This window comes from Octopus bimaculoides, chromosome 3, assembly GCF_001194135.2.
Source record: "Octopus bimaculoides isolate UCB-OBI-ISO-001 chromosome 3, ASM119413v2, whole genome shotgun sequence".
Taxonomy (NCBI): Eukaryota; Metazoa; Mollusca; class Cephalopoda; order Octopoda; family Octopodidae; genus Octopus; species Octopus bimaculoides.
The window spans coordinates 57,361,319-57,367,625 of record NC_068983.1 but is presented as its reverse complement, the minus strand read 5'-3'; the positions used below and the strand labels follow the sequence as shown (position 1 = coordinate 57,367,625).

The following is a 6,307-nucleotide window of genomic DNA, read 5'->3' as shown; positions in this document are numbered from 1 at the left end:
ATATATATATATATATATATACAGATATAGTCAGGTAGATAGAAAAATGAGATAGATAGATAAATAGATAGGTAGATAGATAAATAGATAGATAGATAGATAGATATATAAATAAATATATAGATAGATATATAAATATATATAGATAGATAGATATATAAATAAATATATAGATAGATAAATAGATAGATAGATAAATATATATAGATATATAAATAAATAGAAAGCTTGATAGATAGATAGACAGATAGATAAATAGATAGATAGATAAATATATAGATAGATAAATAGATGGATAGAAAGATAGATTGATAAACAGATAGATAGATAAACAGGTAGATAGAAAGATAGATAGATAGCTAGATAGATAGATGGAAAGATAACTTACTTTATTGGCCACACAGGGCTGAACACAGAGGGGACAAATACAAATGTAGAGCTTTCCTTTTTCAAAATTTAAAAAAAAAGGGGGAAAATAAGAAAAAAGTAAAATTCCGATCAAAAGGGATCTGAAAAAAAAAATGGGAAAGATAGATAGATAGATTGATAGATAGGTATATATTTGTGTGCATACATGTGCATGTATGCTCATGTGTATAGCCCTCTCTTCTGCACAGTTAAATATGCCATACTTCGCTAACAACTTCACTACCAAATGCTGTCTGTAATACTGTACGAGATTACACCTCATTAGGCCATTTTATAAACTTCTAATTAATTCACTAAGAGAGATATTTCCAGGAGCAGGTTTCATGATGCAAACAGGGAAAGCAGAGCTCAAAACATGAGTATTCTTTTATTTGTTTGTCATTTGACTGTGGCCATGCTGGAGAACCACATTTAGTCGAGCAAATCGACTCCAGGACTTATTCGTTGTAAGTCTAGTACTTATTCTCTTGGTCTTTTTTACTAAACTGCTAAGTTACAGGAATATAAACACATCAACATCGGTTGTCAAGTGATGGTGGGGGAACAAACACACACACACACATACATACATACATATATACATACACACACACACACATGTATATATGATGGGTTTCTTTCAGTTTCCATCTACCAGATCGACCCACAAGGCTTTGGTTGGCCCAAGGTCATAGTAGAAGACACTTGCCCAAGGTGCCACACAGTGAGACTGAACCCGGGACCATATGGTTGGTAAGCAAGCTACTTACCACATAGCCACTCTGGCGCCTATAGATATATATTTTTGATAAACTTTAGCAGAAGCAATAGAGTGACTCAAGGGCCGAGAGTTTTGTATGTTAGCACTTATCAAACTAGCAATTATATTCAAAGCCTGACCATTAAAATTAATTTGTTCAACATTTTAGTATATTGGAACACATCTTGAAGTTCACAATTCACTGCTGGTCACTTATTCCCATCCAATTTGTAATTGGTTTGGGGAGGGGGTCTGCTTATCAATACAGATAATTATATTTCAGTTCAGAACATTTTTTTCTTTTGGAGTAAAGATAATTTGCCAACATAACATGGCAGTCCTGGTTTAGGATGAATGTTGCTGTAATTTAGCCCCAGGAGACATCGACACAATTTGTGTCCTTATATTTTCGAACAAGGGAATCTAGCACCCCGACTCAGATTAAAACAATATCTGATGAAGGGAAATAACCCAGAAATCACGATACACAGATATTGTTTTGAGCTGAGTGGGGGTGCTAGATTCCCTTGTTCGATAATATAAGGACACAGATCATGTCGTATATAGCCAGCTGGAGACGATGTCTCCTGGGGCTAAATTACAGCAACATTCATCCTAAACCAGGACTGCCATGTTATGTTGGCAAACAATCTTTACTCCAAAGTACTGTTGCTGAATATCTCTCATTGTGAGATTTACAAATAGTAATTTTCTAATTTTTTTTTTGTTTTAAATAGAAAATATTGAATTCAAAATCAATAATTTCATGAAATAACCGTATCTAGTTGTGTGAAGTTAAGCAATTTGCTTCCCTATCATATGGGTTCAGGGTCTGTCCCACTGCTTGGCTCCTTGGGCAAGTGTCTTCTATTATCATTGTAGCACTCTGTTGGTTTCAACAAAGAGGGTTCCAGTTGATCTGATCAATGGAACAGCCTGCTTGTTAAATTAACGTGCAAGTGGCTGAGCATTCTACAGACACATGTACCTTTAATGTAGTTCTCGGGGAGATTCAGCATGATACAAAGTGGGTGCTTTTTATGTGCCACCAGAATAGGAGCCAGTCAGGCGGCACTGGTACTGACCACATTCAGATGGTGCTTTTTACATGCCACTGGCAGAGGAACCAGTCAGGGGGTGGGGACTGGTATCGACCATGTTTGGAGAGTGCTGTTTACATGTCACTGGTACAGGGAGTCAGTCAGATGGGACTGGCATTGATCCACACTTGAATGATGTTTATTACATGCCACTGGCATGGGTGCTGGTTAGGTGGCATTGTCATCAGCCACAACTACAATTTCCATTTTTTATTGTAATTTTGATTTTTGATTTTAATTGACTCAAAAGGTCTTCTCAAAGCACAGCGTATTGCCCCATGATTCAAGGGTACATTTAAAATGGGCTGGTATAGGCTATGGCTGTGATCTCACTTTACTTGCTGGGTCTTCTCAATTACAGCATATCTCCAAAAGTCTCAGTCTCTTGTCATTGCTTCTGTGAGACCCAACGTTTGAAGGTCATGCTTCACACTTCATCCCATGTCTTCCTGGGTCTCCCTCTTCCATAGATTCCTTCCTCTGTTAGGGTGTGACACTTCTTCACACAGCTTTCCTCATTCATACGCAGCACATGACCATACTAGCACAGTCATCTCTCTTGTACACCACATCTGATGCTTCGTATGTCCAACATTTCTCTCAGGGCACTTACCTTACACGCTGTTGTGTGTGCACACTAAAATATGAAAATTTATCAACCCTTTAGATAGCAACATAGACTTCCTAAGGAGTCAATACTGACCACTTTGTCAATCCCTTTTAACTTATCCTAACGTCAAAGTTAGAGAGCTTAAAATCAACTCTGGTTAAATTTGAACTTAAAATGCACTTGTATATACATAAGTGCAGTAATGCTTGATATTTGAGTTAATTTTTTCCTGGAGATCGCTTGTAAAGCAAAAACTCATTAAGCAGAATATAATTTCCCATAGTAGCAATGAAATCTAATTGACTGGCCCCCTCCCCCAAAATTTCAGGTCTTGTGTTTAGAGTAGAAAAGAATCGTTTGCATGCTGGGGGAAATGCTTAGTGGTATTTTGTCTGTCTTTATGTTCTGAGTTCAAATTCTGCCAAGGTCGACTTTACCTTTTATCCTTTCGGGGTCGATTAAATAAGTACCAGTTACGCACTGGGGTCGATGTAATCGACTTAATCCCTTCCCCCAGATTTGAACCCTTGTGCTTCCAGTAGATAGGATTATTATTAAGATGGCAGCAATATGGTAGAACCATTAGCATGTCAGACAAAATGCGGTTAAACATTTTGTCCCTTACGTTCTGAGTTCAAATGCTGGCAAGGTCGACTTTGCTTTCTATCGTTTTGGGGTCACTGGAGTCAACGTAATTGATTTTCTCCTTCCCAGAATTTCAGGCTTTGTGCCTGTTGTAGGAAGGGATATTATTGTATGGCATTCAGTATGTCATGGTACAATCTCATTACATCATGTGTACATGAGAAAATAAAGATACCACATTAAACTGAGAGAGAGAGAGAGACAGAGGCAGAAAGTGAGAGACAGACAGACAGAGAGAAAGAGACAGACAAATAGAAACAAAGTGAGACAGACAGACAGAAATAGAGAGAGACAGACAGAGAGAAAGAGAAAGACAGACAGACAGGTAGAAAGATAGCAACAAAAGGTGAAACAGAGACAGGTAGACAGACAGAGACAAAGAGAGAGATAGAAAGAGGTAGAAACACAGACAGACAGACAGTGATGAAAAAAGAGACAGACAGACAGACAGAGACAAAGTGCGAGAGAGACAGAAAGAAACAGACAGGTAGAAAGACAGAGACAGAGACAGAGAGAGAGAGAGAGAAGCAGACAGGTAGAATGATAGAAAGATAGATAGATAGATAGAGAGAGAGAGAGAGAGAGAGAGAGAGGTAGAAAGACAGAGACAAAGAGAGCAATAGAAAGAGGTAGAAACACAGACAGACAGACAGACAGTGACGAAAAGAGAGACAGAGACAGACAGGTAGACAGTGACAAAGAGCGAGAGAGACAGAGAGAAACAGACAGAGAGAAAGACAGAAAGACAGAGACAAAGAGAGAGAGAAACAGGTAGAAAGGCAGCCAGACAGCCAGGTAGGAAGAAAGAGCTTTACTTGTGTGTTTCTCGTTAGTGCTTTCTCTCCTCCAGGTATTTTAGATGTTTCGACCTCAGACTTCATTCAGAACAAACATTTCTGTGTTTTATAGGTCATATTTTTCCAGTCATTGATTTTTTTTTTCTTATTCTTTTCATTTATTTAGTTCAAGGAGGAGATATCGGTCCCCTAAGCTCTTTTATTGCTTTCATGTTGAACTGGAAATTCTTCAGGTCAATATCAAAACCAAAAGAGAAAATTCAAAGATATTTCAAGTTTTAGAAAAGTTGTGGTTTTACCCAAAATGCTTTTAGTTAATTGAATATTTATTTTCTTTTTATTTTGGGGTTTTTTTTTCCAATCTGTTTTTATTTCGTTAACAGAATTACACTTGTGTGACCTTTGTCGGAAAAGTACCAAAGTACCAGATTGGTTGATGTAGATCTGTGATGGAGAGAGTCGGACAATTTAATAATGTTCCTACATGTCACAACATGTTTACTGCAGAGGATTTCAGTCAAGACCGGGCGTCTCTTTTTCTTTTTTTCTTTTTTTTTTTTGGATGTCCTCACTGTCTTCAGCATCGCTATCATCATCATCATCATTGCTGTTATTGTTGTAATCATCATCATCATCATCACCACCATCATCGTCATTACCACAACCATCTTCTCCATTTTGACCACCACTACCATCACAATCATTTTTACCATCTTGAATGCTACCACCACCATTACCACAACCACCTTTGCTGGCTTCGACACCACCACCGCCATCATCATCATCATCGTTACCACAACCACCTTCACTGGCTTTGACACCACCACCACCACCACCACCACCACCACCACCACCATCATCATCATCATAACCACCTTCACTGGTTTGACCACCACCATCATTATTACCACAACCACCTTCACTAGCTTCGCCACCACCACCAACATCATCATCATCATTACTGTACCACAACCACCTTCACCGGCTCCACCACCACCATCATCATCATCATGATTTTCTAAGAGGAAGAGTAGGAGGACATCAGAAGGATAACAATTCTTGGAGGAATCCTTCAACACTATGCATGTATGTGTGGTTGTGCGTATGTGTGTGTGTGTGTTTATGTGTGTATGTGTGTTTATGTGTGTGTATTTGTGTGTGTATGTGTGTGTGTGGTTGTGTGTTTGTGTGTATGTGTGTGCCCTTGTCTTGACCATCATGTGATGGTTGTATGTGAGCATCACCATCATGAAAGTGATGTCCTTGGTTTCCAATCTTCTGTGAAGAACATGTCTGGCCTTGGGGAAATAGTATCTTGCTTGGGAGCAGGTGAGGGTTGGTGACAAGAAGGGCATCCAGCCACAGAATGAAATCTGCCTCAACAGACTCTGTCTGAACCATGCAAGCATGGAGGGAGAGGCATTATCTAATGAAGATAATGATGATGATGATAAGGAGGAGGATGGAGGAGGGTGTTGATGATGATGATGATGAGGAGGAGGAGGAGGAAGATGGAGAAGGGTGGTGATGATGATCAGGAGTAGGAGGAGGAGGGTGATGAGGAGGAGGAGGTGGAGTGGGATTATGATGATGATTGATAAGTATGAGGAGGAAGGGGAGGATGCTTATGATGAACACAACTGAAAACAATACCTCTGCCTTCAGTAAGGCAAAGGTAATCATAATAATTGTTTCTACTAAAGGCACAAGGCCTGAAATTTTGGTGGGGTGGGGGTAAGTTGATTACATCGACCCCAATATTCAACTGGTACTTATATTATGGACCCCAAGAGGATGAACGGCAAAGTCGACCTTGACGGAATTTGAACTCAGAATGTATTAATGCATAAAAATGCCACTAAGCATTTTGCCCAGCAAGCTAACGATACTGTCAGCTCACCACCTTATAATAATAATAATAATAATAATAATAATAATAATAATAAGAAGAAGAAGAAGAAGAAGAAGAAGAAGAAGAAGAAGAAGA

The 6,307-nt window shown here is 38.8% G+C and overlaps 1 long non-coding RNA gene across 3 annotated transcripts in view; it reads right to left on the bottom strand.

The window, feature by feature from the left end:
- LOC106878534 (uncharacterized) overlaps positions 1-6,307 on the bottom strand; it is a 24,335-nt gene that overhangs the window by 5,596 nt on the left and 12,432 nt on the right. For all 3 annotated transcript variants that reach the window (XR_008263645.1, XR_008263647.1, XR_008263646.1), the window contains exon 5: positions 389-509. This is a non-coding gene — a long non-coding RNA (uncharacterized LOC106878534). The remainder of the gene's footprint in view (positions 1-388; positions 510-6,307) is intronic.